This window comes from Saccopteryx leptura, chromosome 5, assembly GCF_036850995.1.
Source record: "Saccopteryx leptura isolate mSacLep1 chromosome 5, mSacLep1_pri_phased_curated, whole genome shotgun sequence".
NCBI classification, from domain to species: Eukaryota; Metazoa; Chordata; class Mammalia; order Chiroptera; family Emballonuridae; genus Saccopteryx; species Saccopteryx leptura.
This window is the reverse complement of record NC_089507.1, coordinates 203385944-203406119: the sequence shown is the minus strand read 5'-3', so window position 1 is coordinate 203406119 and position 20176 is coordinate 203385944. Positions and strand designations below refer to the sequence as shown.

The 20176-nt window shown below is 39.0% G+C and overlaps 1 protein-coding gene and 1 non-coding gene across 5 annotated transcripts in view; both read left to right on the top strand.

The window, feature by feature from the left end:
- The window catches only part of NCOA3 (nuclear receptor coactivator 3), a 115159-nt gene that overhangs the window by 58557 nt on the left and 36426 nt on the right, over positions 1-20176 (top strand). For 3 of the 4 annotated variants that reach the window (XM_066387575.1, XM_066387572.1, XM_066387573.1), the window contains exon 2: positions 3672-3752. The exons of the other annotated variant lie outside the window; for it this stretch is intronic. The gene's annotated coding sequence lies outside the window, so the exon portion shown is untranslated. The remainder of the gene's footprint in view (positions 1-3671; positions 3753-20176) is intronic. 4 annotated transcript variants of the gene reach the window in all.
- On the top strand, positions 819-894 carry TRNAV-AAC (transfer RNA valine (anticodon AAC)). Its single transcript has one exon. It is a non-coding gene; the product is annotated as a tRNA-Val (tRNA).

The following is a 20176-nucleotide window of genomic DNA, read 5'->3' as shown; positions in this document are numbered from 1 at the left end:
CCCGTCTCTAAGATTTTAGGGAATTGAGGAGAGAGTCCCTAGGAGGATTGCTAATGAGTTTACTGTGATTAATAGTAGAGTCCTTGCCTCCTTCCCCATGTTCAACAGCAAAAGAAAGACATGTTCATAATATACAGTGGCCTCCTTTTGTCCATTTGGTGTTTCCAAGTGTTAGCATTATATAGTTTGGATTTTCCTCTGTCAAGTCCCTTCCCCTAGTTTGAGTCTTTGTTTTGGCCTCGAGGTACATCTTCTCAGGCCAGCTATTAACAAAGCTCAGTTTGATTTTTCCCCCCCATTAGCTTTCTAGTGATGCAGGTTTTGATAATGTGGATCTCAGTAATCTTTTTGTTAATTCTAGTAGAAAAATTAATGTCTCCCTGCCGCCACCTTCTCAGCTATCTACTGTCTGTGTGATTCAGTTTTTATGTCTGTGATTTGATTTTTGTGTGTGTGATTGACTAAAGTCCACATTAGGAAAAGGGGTAAGAGTAAGCTTATTTTTGATAAAAGTAAGAAATACAGTTTTCAGGAAATCTCCTGTACTGTTGCGTTTGCAGAATTGTAGTTTTGGACAAGTTAACTGCTGTTTTCCTAATTGTTCCATACTTTACAGGATCCTAGTATAGGTACTTTTAGACTATTACCTCTTGTAGGTTCCTGGTAGGCAAGCCAGTCATTGATCTATGATTTTGGGGACCTCTCTAGTCCACCTGCACACTTCTGGGAGTAGAGAATTTTGTAGATGGTATTTCTTTGGATCCTGGGGGTTATGGGGTATAAAGTAGGTGGGTCAGCACTCCTTTAAATAGTTCTCGGCCCTGGCCGGTTGGCTCAGCGGTAGAGCGTCGGCCTAACGTGCGGAGGACCCGGGTTCGATTCCTGGCCAGGGCACACAGGAGAAGCACCCATTTGCTTCTCCACCCCTCCGCCGCACCTTCCTCTCTGTCTCTCTCTTCCCCTCCCACAGCCAAGGCTCCATTGGAGCAAAAATGGCCCGGGCGCTGGGGATGGCTCTGTGGCCTCTGCCTCAGGCGCTAGAGTGGCTCTGGTCGCAACATGGCGACGCCCAGGATGGGCAGAGCATCGCCTCCTGGTGGGCAGAGCGGCGCCCCATGGTGGGCGTGCTGGGTGGATCCCGGTCGGGCACATGCGGGAGTCTGTCTGACTGTCTCTCCCTGTTTCCAGCTTCAGAAAAATGCAAAAAAAAAAAAAAAAAGTTCTCACCAGCACTACAAATAATACTTGAGTATTAATGTAGGCTCTGTTTGCCAACATTCCACACTAGGCAGCAGTACTTGTTTCCTGGGTTAGTTGTTATAGTATTAGGTGCATTCTGAATCACATTCCTTTTCCTATCCGCCACTCTTGTTCGGTAGGCACTGTGCCCACTCCCAAACCTTCCCCTTTCCTCCATGTGAAGGAACATCAACAAAAGAACAATTTCTGAAGTGAAACTTGATTTAAAACCAGGGCCAGCAAATCTTGGGTTTTCTTTCCTCTAAGTAAATTGGATATCTGAAAAGTAGTCATAAAACATTGAATTATTTAAAAACTAAAACTAATTATCTTATTTTCCTATTTTTCATTTATGTGCTCAGAAATATTTTACTTAAAATATTTTTCCCCATTGATATGAGAGAGCAAGAGAGAGAGAGAGAGGAGGGGGGGAGAGAAAGGGGAAGAAAGAGAGAAGGAGAAGCATTAACTTGTTCCACTTAGTTCCATTTACGTAGTTGTGCTCCCATTGGTTGCTTCTCATATGTGCCCTGATGGGATCGAGCCCACGACCTAGGCGCATTGTGACGACACTATCCATTGATACACCCAGCCAAGTAATCTTTTTATTTTTTGAGCAGTTATGTATTAGGTACGAATAAGGAATTTAAGCATTTTCACATCATCTTTACAAGAGCCTTCTGAGGTGTGATTCCCATTTAAGATGAGAAAACTCAGCCTCTAAGAAGTCTTAAGTTGACTCAGGGGTACCTAGCTAGTAAGTGAAAGGGTTGAGTTTAGATCTGTTGTACTCCAAAGCTTCTGCTCTGAACCATTGTGCTGAAAACTAGTTAGACTATTGTGGATGAGAAAGATGTATTCCAAGAACCAGTTTATTTTGGGCATATATCTCAAATATAAGCTACAGACTATACTGTGATTACAGATACATGTGTTAGTAGATATATCGGTTATTTATAACTAATGAATGGCACTGATATACTACCTGGGTTCTCTTCTTTCCCCTTTGTATACCACATATGTTGTGCTTCCACCTCCCACCCTCAAATTTACTGACATATCTTTAATTTGGGTTTCAAAAGGATAACAGATCCTTCACATCATACAGTTATATTGTGGTTGTTGTCCCCTATCTACATGGGAATTTGCCATGGCTTAGATATGTTTTTTACTTGGAACTTGTGAATATCTCATTTTTTTCTTCTACCCCTTACCAACAGACCTGCTAAGTCCATCCTGAATGCTGTTAACTTTAGGGCTCAGTTATGGTTGTTGTCTTGATGTAGATAGTACTAGAGTTAGTGATAGATTGTTGCTTTAATGTTACATTTGGAAATTCATAAGGTGAGGTTTTAACTGGCTCACTTTTTTGTTGCTTTAGAGCAGGGGTCCCCAAACTACGGCCCGCGGGCCGCATGCGGCCCCCTGAGGCCATTTATCCGGCCCCCGCCGCACTTCCAGAAGGGGCACCTCTTTCATTGGTGGTCAGTGAGAGGAGCATAGTTCCCATTGAAATACTGGTCAGTTTGTTGATTTAAATTTACTTGTTCTTTATTTTAAATATTGTATTTGTTCCCGTTTTTTTTTCTTTTTTTTACTTTAAAATAAGATATGTGCAGTGTGCATAGGGATTTGTTCATAGTTTTTTTTATAGTCCGGCCCTCCAATGGTCTGAGGGACAGTGAACTGGCCCCCTGTGTAAAAAGTTTGGGGACCCCTGCTTTAGAGCCACCTCCACATTTCCTGAAGTGCAAAAGCCTGCCAGTTAGGTGTTCATATATTTTATTGCAGACTATTTTGAAGAACTGCCCCTCATTTCCCTGTCTTTCAGTTAAAAATATTTCTTGTTTGTGACTCAAATGTAGCCTTTCCTGGGGGGCGGGGAATGCTTTTTTTTCCCCCTCTTGCTTGCTTACTTCTCTCTCCCCTCTCTCCCTCTCTCCCGGATGTTAATATTGTCTTTAATTGTTATTTGTCAAACATTCCTTTTGTAAAGGTGGGGATGTCCCAAGTTCAGATTATCCATCTGGTTTGATGACATTTCAAGACTTGGAGCTGGTCTCCTCCATCCCACTTGGTGTTTTTACAAACTGACAGACATTGTGTATGCCATGCCTCAAGCAGAAATACAGGATGGGCAAAAGTAGGTTACAGTTGTGAGTACACAAAATATGCAGTTTATTCTTGTGTTATTATTTATTACTGTATTACTTTCCATATGAACAGTGGTAAACCTACTTTACCCCACCTGTATGTGACAAATAAAGGCATCAGCTCAAATTCTTAGAAGGACCTCTTGGTAGCTTTTTGTTTGTTTGTTTCATATGTCTAGGGAAGGTAAAATGGGAAAAGTTAGTTTGTGTATGACTAATAATACTAATATTAAGAAAGGGCAATAAAATTCAACACATTTTTTTTTATTAAATCTTTAGGATCCGAATACTTGCTGAACAGTGGACTCAGAGACCAATAAAAATAAAAACTACTTGAACGTCATTTGACTGGTTAGCCAGGTAATTCAGTTTTCTTTTTTGAGTTGATACTTTCTAATTTTCTGACTTCCCCCTCTGAAGATACTCTCTTCTTCTTTAATATATGATTTAATCTTAAATTTGTTTTATATTTCATGTTTTTCTCTTTAATGATAATATTAGTTGAATGAATGCATGGTGTTGGAATGTGTGAATACATATGTATTTATACACAGAAACATAACTTTTTTGGGGAGGGGGAAACTATTTTACAATTTAATATGAGACACTACTCTCCCATCCACTTTGTCTTTATGTGTGAATATTTTAATGGCATTTAGTCAAAACCTGACTCGGTCCCACCTATTTTTTTAATCTTATTTTTATTAATTTTAATGCAGTGACATTGATAAATCAGGGTACATATGTTCAGAGAAAACATCTCCAGATTATTTTGACATTTGATTATGTTGCATACCCCTCACCCAAAGTCAAATTGTCTTCTGTCACCTTCTATCTGGTTTTCTTTGTGCCCCTCCCCTCCCCCACCCCCTCCCTCTCCTTCCTCGCCCCCTCCCCACCCTCCGTTACCATTACATTCTTGTCCATGTCTCTGAGTCTCATTTTTCTGTCCCATCTATGTATGGATTCATATAGTTCTTAGTTTTTTCTGATTTATTTATTTATTTCACTCCATATAATGTTATCAAGGTCCATCCATGTTATTGTAAATGATCCGATGTCACCATTTCTTATGGCTGAGTAGTATTCCATAGTATATATGTACCATAGTTTTGTTTTTTTTTCTTTTTTCATTTTTCTGAAGCTGGAAATGGGGAGGCAGTCAGACAGACTCCCGCATGCACCTGACCGGGATCCACCCGGCATGCCCACCAGGGGGCGATGCTCTGCCTCTCTGGGGTGTCGCTCTGTTGCATCCAGAGCCATTCTAGCACCTGAAGCAGAGGCCACAGAGCCATCCCCAGTGCCTGGGCCATCTTTACTCCAATGGAGCCTCACCTGCGGGAGGGGAAGAGAGAGAGAGAGAGGAAGGAGAGGGGGAGGGGTGGAGAAGCAGATGGGCGCTTCTCCTGTGTGCCCTGGCCAGGAATCGAACCTGGGACCCCTGCATGCCAGGCCGACGCTCTACCGCTGAGCCAACCAGCCAGGGCTGTACCATAGTTTTTAAATCCACTCGTCCACTGACGGACACTTAGGCTGTTTCCAGATCTTCGCTATTGTGAACAATGCTGCCATAAACATGGGGGTGCATTTTTCCTTTTGGAACAGTTCTATGGTGTTCTTAGGGTATATTCCTAAAAGTAGGATAGCTGGGTCAAAAGGTAGTTCAATTTTTAATTTTTTGAGGAATCTCCATACTGTTTTCCACAGTGGCTGCACCAGTCTGCATTCCCACCAGCAGTGCAGGAGGGTTCCCTTTTCTCCACATCCTCGCCAGCACTTATTCTGTGTTGTTTTGTTGATGAGCGCCATTCTGACTGGTATGAGGTGATATCTCATTGTGGTTTTAATTTGCATTTCTCTAATGATTAGTGATGTTGAGCATTTTTTCATATGCCTATTGGCCATCTGTATGTCCTCTTTGGAGAAGTGTCTATTCATTACTTTTGCCCATTTAGCCCCACCTATTTTTATTATTATTACTACCTTGTGAAGACTTGTTTTCCCAGATTGCTTGTTAGAGCATATAACATTTAATTTAATGTCTTTCCTAAGTTTTGTTATTGCATCAGAATAGAAAAATGGTTTAGAAAAAGTTGTCTGACAGCTGAGAAAGTATTTTTGCTTTGCTTATTAGCTGGTTGGATTTCTTTTTGTTAGTACTGTAATACCATCATTTTCTAGACTTGACATCTGAGTCTTTGACTCATACCCCCTTTGATACATTTAGTAAACCCAGGCCTTACCTGGTTTTCTATTTTCATATCTTTTGTATTCCATTTTCTGTTATTAATCTTAGCTTCCTAGGCCAAGACCCTGTAATTGCATGATTATTTTTCTATAAATGTCTCTTTATTGCTTCTTTACTGTTTCTATCCACTTGCAATGTATGTGGGCATGAGGATTGATAATATAAACCAGTAGAACAGAGTAAAGACCAGAAAGAGATCCTGATGTTGAGTTACCAAAGCAATGCAGTGGAAAAACGAGTCTTTTCAACAAATAGCCCTAGAACGAAATATCCATACTTAAAAAATTGATCCTTAATCCTTTCTTCATACCATATACTGGTTTAAATCAAAATGGATCACAGACCTAAATATAAAGCTAAAACTATAAAAATTTTATAAGAAAACAGAGGAGAACACCATATCACTGACTCAAAAAAAGAAATGCACCCTCATGTTTATGGCAGCATTGTTCACAATAGCGAAGATCTGGAAACAGCCCAAGTGTCCATCAGTGGACGAGTGGATTAAAAAACTGTGGTACATATATACAATGGAATACTACGGGGCCCCTTTTGCAACAACATGGATGGACCTGGAAACCATTATGTTAAGTGAAATAAGCCAGGCAGAGAAAGAAAAATATCATATGACCTCACTCATTTGAGGAATCCAAGAAACAGTGTGAACTGAAAATGGAATTGAGACAGAAGAGGGATCAAAGGGACCAGAGGAAAAGAGGACAGAGGGAAAGGGGATGATAGGATGGAATAAACCTGAAGGGAAGGGGGAGAGGGAGATGTTGAGGGGAATATGGGGGAGGGGGGATGCATTTGGGGCAACACTAGAATCTATGTAAACACAATAAATTAAATAAAAAAAGAAGAAAAGAGGAAAACGGGAGGACCTGGTAGTCACTGGTTTGTTTTAAGTTACCACAGTTTTGCTTTTCTTGAATTTCATATAAATGATATTCCCCTTAAGCTTATATTATCCCTTTTGTAATTGTTCCACAGTGTTTGGATATTTTGTTCTTTTTTCTCTTTGTATTTCAGGTTTGGAAGTTTGTATTGGTATATCTTCAAGTTTACCTTTTTCTCCTCTTAGCTGTGTCTAGTCAGCTGATGAGCCCATTCAAAGGCATCCATTTTTGTTAGTGTTATTTGATTTCTGTTATCCCCATTTACTTCTTTCTTAGTTTCCATCTTTCTGCTTATATTACTCATCTGTTCTTGCATGTTGTCCACTTTTTACATTAGAGCTCTTAGCATATTAATCATTGTTAAAATGGCACATTTGGTTTCCAGTTTTTTAAAAAAGCTATTCTTAAGGAACCTGCTTCTTTCCTATTTACTAGAAAACTTTGGAAGCTTCTTTGCATATATCATCAAATCTGTTTTGACATTTTAGTGCTTGTGATTTCTCACTTAAGAATATATATAGGCCTGACCAGGCAGTGGCGCAGTGGATAGAGCGTCAGACTGGGATGCGGAGGACCCAGGTTTGAGACCCCGAGGTCGCCAGCTTGAGTGCGGGCTCATCTGGTTTGAGCAAAAGCTCACCAGCTTAGACCCAAGGTCGCAGGCTCGAGCAAGGGGTTACTCGGTCTGCTGAAGGCCCGCTGTCAAGGCACATATGAGAAAGCAATCAATGGACAACTAAGGTGTTCCAACGAAAAACTGATGATTGATGCTTCTCATCTCTCTCTGTTCTGTCTGTCTGTCCCTGTCTATCCCTCTCTCTGACTCTCTGTTTCTGTAAAAAAAAAAAAAAAATGCACGTGGTCTGTGGTGATGGCGGGGTGGGGTGGCGGGGTGGTAGAGGGGAGGGATTAAATGGTGATGGACGAAGACTTGACTTGAGGGGGTTGTGAATGCACATTGTGGTTATGGAGATGTGTTGTAGAATTGGGCACCTGAAACCTGTGTAATGTTAACCATTGTCACCCCAATAAAATTCAATAAAACAAAAGATTGTTGGCCCTGGCCGGTTAGCTCCGTTGGTTAAGAGCGTTGTTCCGAAATGACAAGGTTGTGGGTTTGATATCTGGTCAAGGCACACACGGAGAGCAATCAATGAATGCACGACTGAATGGAACAACAAATGAATGCTTCCCTTCCCCTCTCCCTCTCCTCCTCTCCTTCTTCTCTTCCTTTCTCTGTTTCAAAAAAAAAAAGCTCTGGCTGGATACTCGGTTGGAACATTGTCCTGGAGCATGGAGGTTGCTGGTTTGATTCCTTGGTCAGGTCACATACAGGAGCAGCTCGATGTTCCTGTCTCTCTCTCCCTGCCTCTCTCTTAAAAAAAAAGATTATGTGTGGTCACGTAAAAATTTATACACAAGTGTTCATAATAACATAAACCACCCCCCCCAAAAAAAAAACCCCTAGTAAAATATGGTATAGCCATACAATGAAGTATTACTCAGAAATATAAAGAAATGAAGTACTGATACTTGCTATAACATGGATGAACTAGAAAGGGTTATGCTTAGTGAAAGAAACCAGTCACAAAGTGTACTTGATACTGTATGATTCCATTTGTATGAACTGTCCAGAATAGGTGAATCCGTAGAGACGGAAGGTAGACTAGTGGTTGCCTAAGGGGTTGGGGTGGAAAAGAGATTGTGGAGGTGGGAGATGGGGAGGATTAGGGGAGAGACAACTAAAGGGTACTGGGGTATTTTTTGGGGGATAATGATAATGTTCTAAGATTGTGATATTTGTACAACTCTGAATATACTAAAAACCATTGAATTTCATACTTTTTAAGTATATGGTAAGTGAAATATTTCTTAGTAAAGCTGTTAAAGAGTATAGCTGATATAGTAAGAGCTTTGTGATGCTATAAAGGAATTTAGGAAAAATATTGTTATCTTTCTCATGTCACTGACCTCAGAAGGTTTGCTGTCTCATTCCTGGGTTTCACAAATAACAGCAGAGTGTTTGTTCTTTTCCCCTTTATTCATTTTAGAGAGGGGAGAGGGAGAGAGGGAGAGAAAGAGAGAGAGAAGGGGAAGAGGAACAGGAAGCATCAGTTGCCATTTGTGTCTTGACTGGGCAAGCCAGGGGTTTTGAACTGGTGACCTCAGCATTCCAGGTTGATGCCATATCCACCACAGGTTGCCACCACAAGTCAGGCAACACCTCAGTTTTTCTAAAACTTCAGTCTTTGTTATAGTAGCCAATCTGTAATTATAGGGTTAATGTTAATTTCAGTGCAGTATCTTTTTCATGTGTCAAAGTTGATATCAGCCCTGGCTGGATATCTCTGTTGGAGTGTCCTCCCAATGTGCCTGGGTTGCGGCTGGATCCCTCGTCAGGGATTGTGCAGGAGTTGGCCAATGAATGCATGAGTGGGTGGAACAACAAGTCTGTGTCTCTCTCTTGCTCTCTTTTTCTCATTTTCTTTCTAAAATCAATAAATAAATTTTAAAAAAGTTATATAAAAGAATTTATTCTTAAAAAAGATCATACCCAGACTTATCTACACTTTTCTATTGTTTATTAAATGTTTGTAAGACACTTATGGGGGTCTTGCAGCAGAATGTTTAGAAACCAATTTTGTTCCTAAGCTTATAATAGTAATTAAAAAATTACCAAGAAAGCCATAGTTTTGGTGGCTTTGCTGTTTGGGGCTAATGAAGTGCTGAGGTTACTAGTGGAAAAGCCAAAGCTATTTTACTTGAGGTGATCAGACCACACTTAGTCCCTGGCCCCCATTTTCTTTTCTTAGGTTTTAAACTTTAAGAGTCCTCTTTTATGGAAAGAAGACTGATGACTAGTGACATTTAAAATGGGAAGTAACTGATTCTGTGACAATATATAGGAGAATATTGATGCATTAATTTTGAAAGCTTAAATATGTTGAATTTAATGTTGATCAAACAGCAGCAGTCTAATTTAAAAGGTTCTTTTTCTTTTCTTTTTTTTGGAACAGAGGTCACATACAGAAAAGATACTTTTAACAGGAAATTCCTATTGATAGTTGTGTTTTATTAAAGTCAAAGACTATAGGTGAAGTGGTTTGCTTTGATGGTGATCTTTCAAAATATGTAGAGAAAACTGTTAAAGTTTTAAGACCCATCTTTGCCATGAACAAATATCTAAATAGCTTTACTATTCCAATCACCACTTTTATGCTCTTGGTGAAAATGGATGGAGATAAGGTTTTAGTAATTGCTCATAGTCGGCGTTCATGAAAAGGACAGTTTTATTGGACTTGGAAAATATAGACATAAAAATGGTCAGATTGGTAATATAGCTCTTGTAGTACTTAATTTTGAAACAATTAAGAAAGAAAATTGGCCTAAATATTAACTTAACGATGTAAAAGTGGTTTGCTGTACAAATAGTCTGGTTTATTATAAATGGCCCTATCTCTTATGGGCCAAACTCTTAATCACTTTCTTATGATTCTCTTTGTTTCCAAAAACTGTTTTACTAAGAATATGTTTTTGAATCTGTGTAGTATTTAACATATAAAGCCGGCATTACTATGAAGCTGATATTGAAAACCTCTCAACTTCTGACCTTGAATAGGATTTGTTATGTATAACCATTACATGCTGTTGGTGGATTCAAAATTGCCTTTTCTGGAACTCTGCTTTGTGAAAAATAGTATGTATTGGACATGAGTGCATGACAGCTGACATTTATCAAGGATAACAGGGCCTTACTCATTTTCACATTTTAAAATAACTTTGAAAGCTTTGCATGTGCACACGTGGTCAACATATGTCCTAAGATTTAAATATATGTATCAATGAAATGAATTATCAATCTTTAATGAGTCTCATATTAAACATACTATGAATACACAAGCATACTGTGAGAGTGTATTTTTTGAGTGCCAAAGATCAGTTTAGGTTATTTAATTTACTTCTGTGGAATTTTATCCTTTGTAGTTTTAAAAATATAACAAGTAAAAATATGTTTAATGTATTCCAGGTAGCACTTCTAATATACAATGTGTGATTTGGCATTTGTTTCATTCCCCTACTATAAAACTTGACCCTAATATAGAAAACTGAAATATAGAAATTATTTTTCTTAGATCAACTACTAGCATATTGCTTTTCTGTTTGAAAAGATTTTTATAGAGCTAGTTATTTGACTGGAGGGTGACATAAAGAGAATTGGAATTGTATGACTTTAGTCTTGGGTCCTTAGCTTTTAAAAAATTGTCTTTAAAATTAGATTGTGATAATTTAAGAATTCTGGAATAAAGCTGCAAAATTATTTGTTTGGCAAATTTGTTAATTAAAATAACACCTTTTTATGGTTGGAATGGATTTCAGATACTACAACCCTTCATTATATTGATATGCAGATCACATTGACTTGCTGCAAGGTAACAGGAGACATGCTTTGACTTCAGAAGATAAATTGGTCATGCACAGCTGTAATCCTCCTGTGTTTTCATTTTTAGACATAATTCAGTCGTATGAGGCCCTGGGAAGTAAGTTAATTTTTTGTGTGTATGAGAATTTTTACTGGAGCTTTGATAAGCCTGTTTTGTGATGTGAAGCTACCATGTGAATTGTGGCTGTTTCTTTACTTAAATACCTCTCTCCCAATTCTATTTGAAATATAAGAAGCCCAAGTTCCATTCTTTCCAATTTTTTTGGCAGTTGAAAAGGAAGCCATTTTATTAAGAATGATGATAGTGAAAAAATTTAAATTTAAGCTATATAAATTGCCAGTGTCTTTATATTTTAAAACATTGCAGAGCTAATAATTATGATTTTAACATAAATTTTCAAAGAAGAAATTTTCCTTAATCACTTGTGATCCTAGTGCTCTTTCTAATAAGAGCTCCTGTTTTGATAAATTCTTTTGACAGAGAAGTGTACAGTATCAGAGGAGTTTAAAGAATATATTTGAAGTGTTTACATAAGAACACCATAAGACCACTACCATAAACTTTATTTGTAGATCTTAGCACTTTAGAGGATTTAATACTTCCCAAAAGATGTCTCTTTAGTCCCTTAGGTACCAAGTAATTTGCATAAGTTATTCAGCCAATATAGAAGTTAGAAGCCACAAATACTACATTGTTTCCTGAATTTATCTGGATGGTAGATGTAGTTATTTTGGAATTATGGAGGCAAATCTGTTATTTAAAAAAAATAATCTTGATTCTTGAGGAAGTAATTTTTAAACCTACTGTTTGCTTTATTTTTTTGGCATATGGTTTTTATTTTTATTTTTGGCATATGGTATTTAATTCTTCAAGCGACTTTGTACAGGTGATGGCATATCCATCTTAGAGAATAGGAAATTAGAGTTCTGAGATTTAAATTGGTTAATATTATCCTGGGATTTATATCAACTCTGAAATCTCTCCCCTACCCCTTTTTCACTGTGTTGCATTCTGGTTGGATTCATCATTTTTCTTGTCCAAGTCATTTGTGTGTTTGTTTTAGTATAGTCCAGGAATTCATCTTGTCTATTAAGTTTGGTTTCAGATATGGGTTTAACTTTCCTGTGCTAACCAAATCTGAATCATTCAGAGTTTAGACATTTGATGCTCAGATAATAGGCAATACTATCTATCTTTAAAAAAAATACTTTATACCATCTAAAGATTTAGAATTTATTTTATTTGTGAGAGAGACAGAAAGGAAGAGAGATAAGAAGCGTCAACTCCTAGTTGCATCACTAGTTGTTCATTGATTGCTTCTCATACATGCCTTGGGTGGGTGGGGGGCTCCTGTTGAGCCAGTGACCTTTGGGCTCAAGCCAGTGACTATAGGATCACTTCAATGATCCCATGCTCAAGCCGGCAACTCCACGCTCTAGCCAGTAAACCCAGGATTTCAAACCTGGGACCTCAGTGGCCCAGGTCAATGCTCTATTCACTGTACCACCACTGATCAGGCTAGAATTCATTCTTTTACAACCACTTATTTATTTTTAAAATATATATATATTTCATAGTTGTCAAAGTTTTTTTTTTTTTAGATTTTATTGATTTTGGGGGAGAGAGGATGAGAAGCATCAGCTCATAGTTGCTTCACTCTAGCTGATCACTGGCTGCTTGTTTTATGTGCCTTGACCAGGCAAGCCCAGGTTTTCGAACTGGTAACCTCAGTGTTCCAGGTGGGCACTCTATCCCCTGTGCCACCATGGGCCAGGCCATAAACATTTATTTTAAACTTATTTCCAGTTTTATTTTATTGGGTTGTGAATTTATCTTCAGATATTGATGAATTTCTTGGCCATCTTTCTTAGCTCTGTTTTCAAATATGCTGGGGAATTTTATTTTTAAAAAATTGACTGATTCTAGAGAGAGAGAAGAAGGGGGAGAGAGAGAGACAGAGACGGTCATTTGTTGTTCCACTTCATTGTGCATTCATTGGTTGCTTCCCTCATGTGCCCTGACTGGGGATTGAACCCAGAACTTTGGCATTTTGAGATATCACTCTAACCAACTGAGCTAATTGGCCAGGGCCTAACACTGGGGAATTTTAGTTTACAATGTGCATCTTGATGATGTGAAAGTGATATGCATTTAAAGTAGAAATGTACCTTGAATTTTGAATTTTGACCTTTTCCTGGGCTAGTGATGTGTGTGGTACAATACTTCCTCGTGATTCTGGACAGCAGCTACAAGGTCCGGCTCCCAGTCCGCCCCTCTGTCACGGGGTAAACAGCCGACACTCTACAGTGTATTCATTCTGAGTTAAAGAAAAACCCAACCCACTTCCCACTTAGGATTGTCCTTGTTAAAGCAGCAATATTTGCTCATTTCATTAAACCTTCCCTTTTAGTATTCTGTTTAGTGAGAATGAAAATCATGGCAGAAAGCACTTCTAACAAAAATATGATGGTTGTCTTGGGGAAAAGCACTTGGGCAGTTGGCTTGTGTGTTGAACTGACCACTTTCTTCAAGGAATACCAATTTTACTTGAAAAAATGACTGAAAAACTGTGATTACTAAAATTTGAATTTTGGCTGACAGTTTCATAAAATTGAGCAAAGTGAGCCTGTCACTTCAAGGAAAACATCTGGTGGTATTTGTTGACTGATAAAATTTGAGCTTTCAGGTGAAAATTGTTGGTAAACTTGAATCTGCCACTGTGAGTATGACAGCTTTTTAGTACTCAAAGACTTTTAGGATGACAGGGGTGGTGGTATTAGTGTGGAGTGTTTGATATTGTGTAATGAAAATTTTAATCAGTGAACCATTGCTACTCAGGTGACAATGTTCGATGTTACAAAATCATGCATGGGTAAAAAAGATTTGTTCAGAATGCAAAGTAGGTCCTTATATTTTAATGTAACATCATGAAAGTTCATTGCTATGGTTTCAGATTTCACTTTGCAACTAATCTTTAAGAAAGTACCACTTGTCAAGTTTTAGCACAGGGATCCCCAAACTACGGCCTGTGCATGCGGTCCCCTGAGGCCATTTATCTGGCCTCCCGCAGCACTTCCAGAAGGGGCACCTCTTTCATTGTTCATTGGTGGTCAGTGAGAGGAGCACTGTATGTAGCAGCCCTCCAACGGTCTGAGGGACAATGAACTGGCCCCCTGGGTAAAAAGTTTGGGGACCCCTGTTTTACCATAATATCAAGGAAAATTATATCTAATTATCTGTAAAAGGCCATTGAACTAGCCCTTCCTTTTACAAATACATGTCTCTTTGAGGCTGGATTACCTTCTTATAGTTTAACCAAAACAAGATATTGCCACCGAGTAAATGGAGAAATACCTTAGAGAACCAGCTGTCTCTTAAGTCAGACATAAGATTTGTCACAATGGAAAAGCAGTGCTACCTTTCTCTTTGAGTTGTTTTATTTCCAAAAAGTTATTTTTCATAAAATTGTTTATGTTAACATATAATGGGGTTAATATAAAATGAATTATGATAAATGTTTCTAAGTTTTCATTTATAATATAGTAAATATTGATGATAGAACCTAAATAACAAGCTTTTTGGGGGTGCTCAGTTTTTTTATAATTTTTTTTTTTTTTAATTTTTTACAGAGACAGAGTGAGTTAGAGAGAGGGATAGACAAAGACAGACAGACAGGAACGGAGAGAGATGAGAAGCATCAATCATTAGTTTTTCACTGCGTGTTGCAACACCTTAGTTGTTCATTGATTGCTTTCTCATATGTGCCTTGACCGCGGGCCTTCAGCAGACTGAGCAACCCCTCGCTGGACCCAGTGACCTTGGGTTCACGATGGTGGGCTTTTTGCTCAAACCAGATGAGCCTGCGTTCAAGCTGGTGACCTCGGGGTCTTGAACCTGGGTCTTCCGCATCCCAGTCCGACGCTCTATCCACTGCGCCACCGCCTGGTCAGGCAGGGGGTGCTCAGTTTTTAAAGAGGTAAAGGAATCTTGATATCAAGACAATTGAGAAGTACTGACCTAGTAAATTTGGTTGGAACTCTAGAAGCATTTGACGTAAACCTTTCACCTTGCTGTACGTGTTTGTTGCCTATAGCGTATCCTGTTCCTGCTTATAAAGCTGTCTCTGTTCTTTCCTGCTTAAACATGAAGGGGGCCTGAGAAAAACCAATAAAGTTTGGCCAATTTCAGGAACATGTAGCTGTTCTTATCCCGACTCTTTCTTTTAGTAGAAAGAACCAAATTGACTGCGGAAGGTTAGGACTTTGAATAACTGTATAATGTTGTGTACTATGTCAGTACTCAATTGTTCCTGCTTTTGAATTACAGATCAGGCATTAATTTTCATTGGAGACCTTTTATATAACAGACACTACATTTTGTGATTCTATACTTACAAGATCAGCAGTTTTCAGCTGGTGTGCCACAGAATTTTTAAAACATGCAATACCTGACTATTTAGTCAGGGGCACTGACCTCTTTCTCCTTAGATCAGTGGTTCTCAACCTGTGGGTCGCAACCCCGGCGGGGGTCAAACGACCAAAACACAGGGGTCACCAAAGCCATCGGAAAATACGTATTTATTATACAATAAATTTTTAAATAAAATATGTATTTCCGATGGCTTTAGGCGACCCTTGTGTTTTGGTCGTTCGACCCCCGTTGGGGTCGCGACAGAACCGCTGCCTTAGATTGTCAAGTAAAAAAATGACAACAGCTGACACAATAGCTGTCCATTGTGAATGCCCTGTCTGGAACCATAAAAGTATAGGTCACAGAGTTGCATCTTGTTGGTAAGGATGCATCTGATTGGTTAATTCTTGGTACCAGAAATCCTTATATATAATAAGTATAGGCACCTGTTATTTTAATGCTGTTTTAAAAAAAATGTTTATTGATTTTAGAGAGAGGAAGGGGGGAGAGACAGACAGACACAGGAACATCGATTTGTTCCCGTGTGCCCTGACTGGGATGCAGCTGGCAACCTTTGCCCTTCAGGACGATGCTCTCACCAACTGAGGTATCTGGCCAGGGCAGGCACCTGATTTTTATAAAAGGCACTTTGGAGCAAAAAAGATAGATAATTACTACTTTATCTTTTTTGTAAATCAATCAAAATTATGTCAGTTTTTTTTGCCAGATCAGCAAAAAATAGATTTTTTGATGTGCCCCAGAATTTATTAATTAGTTTATGTGTACCATGAGATGAGAAAGGTTGAAAATTATACTAGATTATTGATCCTGACACTGGATCATCAGCTCATAGAAGGCAAAAAACCTTGTCTGTCTTGATGAGCAGTTCATCCCAAGCACATGGCATAGAGGATTAGATCTCCTTTGTCTGTGGACAACACTCAGTGTGTTGAATAGTGACCACTCTTTAAAAGAAAACCCACAGGCCCTGGCCGGTTGGCTCAGTGGTAGAGCGTTGGCCTAGCGTGCGGGAGTCCCAGGTTCAATTCCCGGCAAGGGCACACAGGAGAAGTAAGCGCCCATCTGCTTCTCCACCCCTCCCCTTCTCCTTCCTCTCTGTCTCTCTCTTCCCCTCCCGCAGCCAGGGCTCCATTGGAGCAAAGTTGGCCTGGGCGCTAAGGATGGCTCTGTGGCCTCTGCCTCAGGCGCTAGAATGGCTCTGGTTGCAACAGAGCGATGCCCCAGATGGGCAGAGCATCGCCCCCTGGTGGGCGTGCCAGGTGGATCCTGGTCGGGCGCATGCGGGAGTCTGTCTGACTGCCTCCCCGTTTCCAACTTCAGAAAAATACAAAAAGGGAAAAAAGAAACCCCACAAAACTTTATTCCAGTTTTATTGAGAGATAATTGACATGTGTCACTGTGTATGTTTAAGGCGTACAGCATGATGGTTTGATTTACACATATTGTGAAATGATTGCCACAGTAGATTTAGTTAATATCCATCATCTCAAATAGATAAAACAAAAAGGGAAAGAAAAAAAATATTTCTTGTGATGAGAACTCTTAGGATTTACCCTCTTAACTTTTCTAGATATCATTTAGAAATGTTAACTATAGTCATGGGGGAGGGGGATGCATTCGGGGCGGGGACACTAGAATCTATATAAACACAATATATTAAAATAAAAAAAAAATGATAAAAACTATAGTTATGGTAACATTACATTCCAAGTAATCAGTGATCACTCTTAAGATACTTACTGAAGTGGGTTTTGATTTGAACCATTTTTAGTTGGATAAATGATTTTATAAGATGTTCACAGTTAAGTTTTTGCCTCAGATATTCTCTAGTAATAATGAGTTGCCCCTCAGCTTTATTTCCCAGACATGCATAGGGAGGCTTTATGAAGTACAGAAAGGAGCTCGTTAAAGTCATGAATCATGAAACTGACCTTTGAACAGCAACCAAAAAACCAAGCTATGTTTTATTTTAAATTATTTGAGTGATGCTCTTTTCGTCCTATTCCTCAGCATTTTATGTGCTTGTCGAAAATTTCTTCTCCGGCATGATCGGGACCTAGAGAGAGGCACAGGTTTTTAGCTCCACAGGGTATAGTAGTTGTCTTTTAAAGGGGGTTAGGCAAGCAGTTGAGGTAATTGTTCAGTTTAGACATTTTAACATTTCTACCTGTACTACTCCACCTTCCCAATAGGTAAATAATGTCAAGAGTGCTTTTTAAATTTTCTTTTTGGACTTTGCTATATATGTTCTCATTTGTTATTTGTATTGTTGTCATCCTGAAATCAACAGTGACTTTTAGAGATTGATTTGAAGAAAGAAATTATGTTTCCAGGCATATAACTTATATGGATATAGAAACTTTTTAAAAATGATTCTTTTGAATTTATTTAGGCTAAGAATGGAATTAGAGTCCCTGAAGAGTAACAAGCTGTGAGGTCAGAAGAAGAAGAAAAAAATAACATGGTGGAAACAGCAAGGACTGAGCCACATACCAACCTGCAGTAAAGATGATGACCCATTCAGGAAGTCTTATGAGTCAGACTTGCCGTGTCATGTTGCTAGAATTAGAGACCATCTGCTCTACCCCTTTTCTTTTAGAGAAGGAGATCTAGCTATGTTTTTCCTTTTAATACATTTCACGATTTCTCTTCTTCCCTCAGAACCTTTTATTTGAAAAATTAATTCATAGTGCTTTGTCAGCTTTACATTTCCACATTGTTAATTTTTGTAATGTTAGTGTCATGAGTAAAACCCATTGTAGCTTTCATTTTTGATACTGGTGGACAGGGCTAATTTCAGTACTGGGGGGTAATGTCTTGTTATTTTACGATTTTTACTCTGCTGGCCCTCCAGTATAGGAATAGCTGTTCTACAGTTGGCAGGGCCATCATTCCCTGTATCGTTCACTGCTTGCGTAGTGCCACTTTCTGTTGCAGTTCTGCTTGTCTCTGCTATTTGGTTACCACCAGGTGGCTAATGTAGACAGCTCTTAAGTTTTAACATTTCTTCTAATACTGAGGCAGATAGAATGGATTATGTGAATGGGTCACCTGTTGTGATCATCTATCCTTTACATCTTTATAGTTTATTAATTACATTTATATCAGATTTTTTTTTTCTGAGAGAGATACACACACAGACACGAAGAGAGAGAGATGAGAAGCATCAGCTCATAGTTGTGGTACCTTTGTTGTTCGTTGATTGCTTTCTCATGTGTGCCTTGACCAGGAGACTGCAGCTGAGCCAGTGATCCTTTGCTCAAGCCAGCGACCTTGGGCTCATATCTATGACCCCTCTCTCAAGCGGATGACTCTGTTCTCAAGCTGGTGAGCCCACACTCAAACTGGCAGCCTTGGAGTTTTGAACTTGGGTCCTCAGCATCTCAGGTCGATGCTGTATCTAGTCACTGGGCCACGGCCTGCGCAGCCCTCATCGCTTATCTTAGTCTAGTGCTTTACCACTTAACTAACCTCAGCGGGGCTAAACACTTTGTTTTTTCTCTTCTTTGCTTTCTCTGCTGCTTAAATTGACAAGCTTAGGTTCAAATAGTACTTTGGATGTAGAGATATTTATGCCTATGGAAGAAAAATTAAGCCACAAATCTAGATGTAAAAAGAGATCATTAAAAAGAATTAGCGCTGTGTACTTCACTTAGTACCTTTGAATGTGCTTGGATGTCCTCTTTAGAATCTCCTAAAAGATGCTACTTATTCTTTATACCCGTTTATCCTAAGAATGCAGAAATCTTTTTACTCTATTTTCATGGCATTATGTTAGCTACTAGCTACAGCTCACCACACTATTTCAGTGGGAAATTGTTTTGAATTCCAGTCAGCTCTCTGTATGTTGAGGTTAGCCTGCATCATCCGGGCTAATTTATTTGAATCTTTTTAATTTGTTGCCTTATAGCAGGGGTCCCCAAACTTTTTACACAGGGGGCCAGTTCACTGTCCCTCAGACCATTGGAGGGCCAGACTATAAAAAAAACTATGAACAAATCCCTATGCACACTGCACATATCTTATTTTAAAGTAAAAAAACAAAACAGGAACAAATACAATATTTAAAGTAAAGAACAAGTAAATTTAAATCAATAAACTGACCAGTATTTCAATGGGAACTACGGGCCTGCTTTTGGCTAATGAGATGGTCAATGTACGGTTCCATATTTGTCACTGCTAGATGTAACAAGTGATGTATGTGACGTGCTTCCGGAGCCGTGAGGCGTGCATCCCACGTCACTGGAAGTAGTACTGTATGTGAGCGATGCCATGCTTTGCGTCTCTCACTGACCACCAATGAAAGAGGTACCCCTTCCGGAAGTGCGGTGGGGGCTGGATAAATGGCCTCAGGGGGCCGCATGTGGCCCACGGGCTGTAGTTTGGGGACCCCTGCCTTATAGGATAGTTGTAGCTATTTTTCAAATGAGAGCAAAATTAGTGTTACTGAGCATGCATCTTTGTTCTTGGTGTTGTACCTCTGAGGGATTGCCATTATTCCCCGTGCTTGCTTTTCATCCTTACCATAAACATGAATATGTAGGGTGTGGTTATCCCCAGTTTTCACAGGCGACAAGTTTACCTTCTAGTGAAATTGTGATTCAGCTCTGAAGTTTGATTCCAACAAGCTCCCATTGTCTTTTTATTGTATTTATAGTATACTATTCCCAAAAATTAGGGGATATTTCAAAATGAATATGAAGCAGTAAAAAGTATTTGATTTTGATTTTTATTAAACAAGAATATCAGAAAAGCAAATGA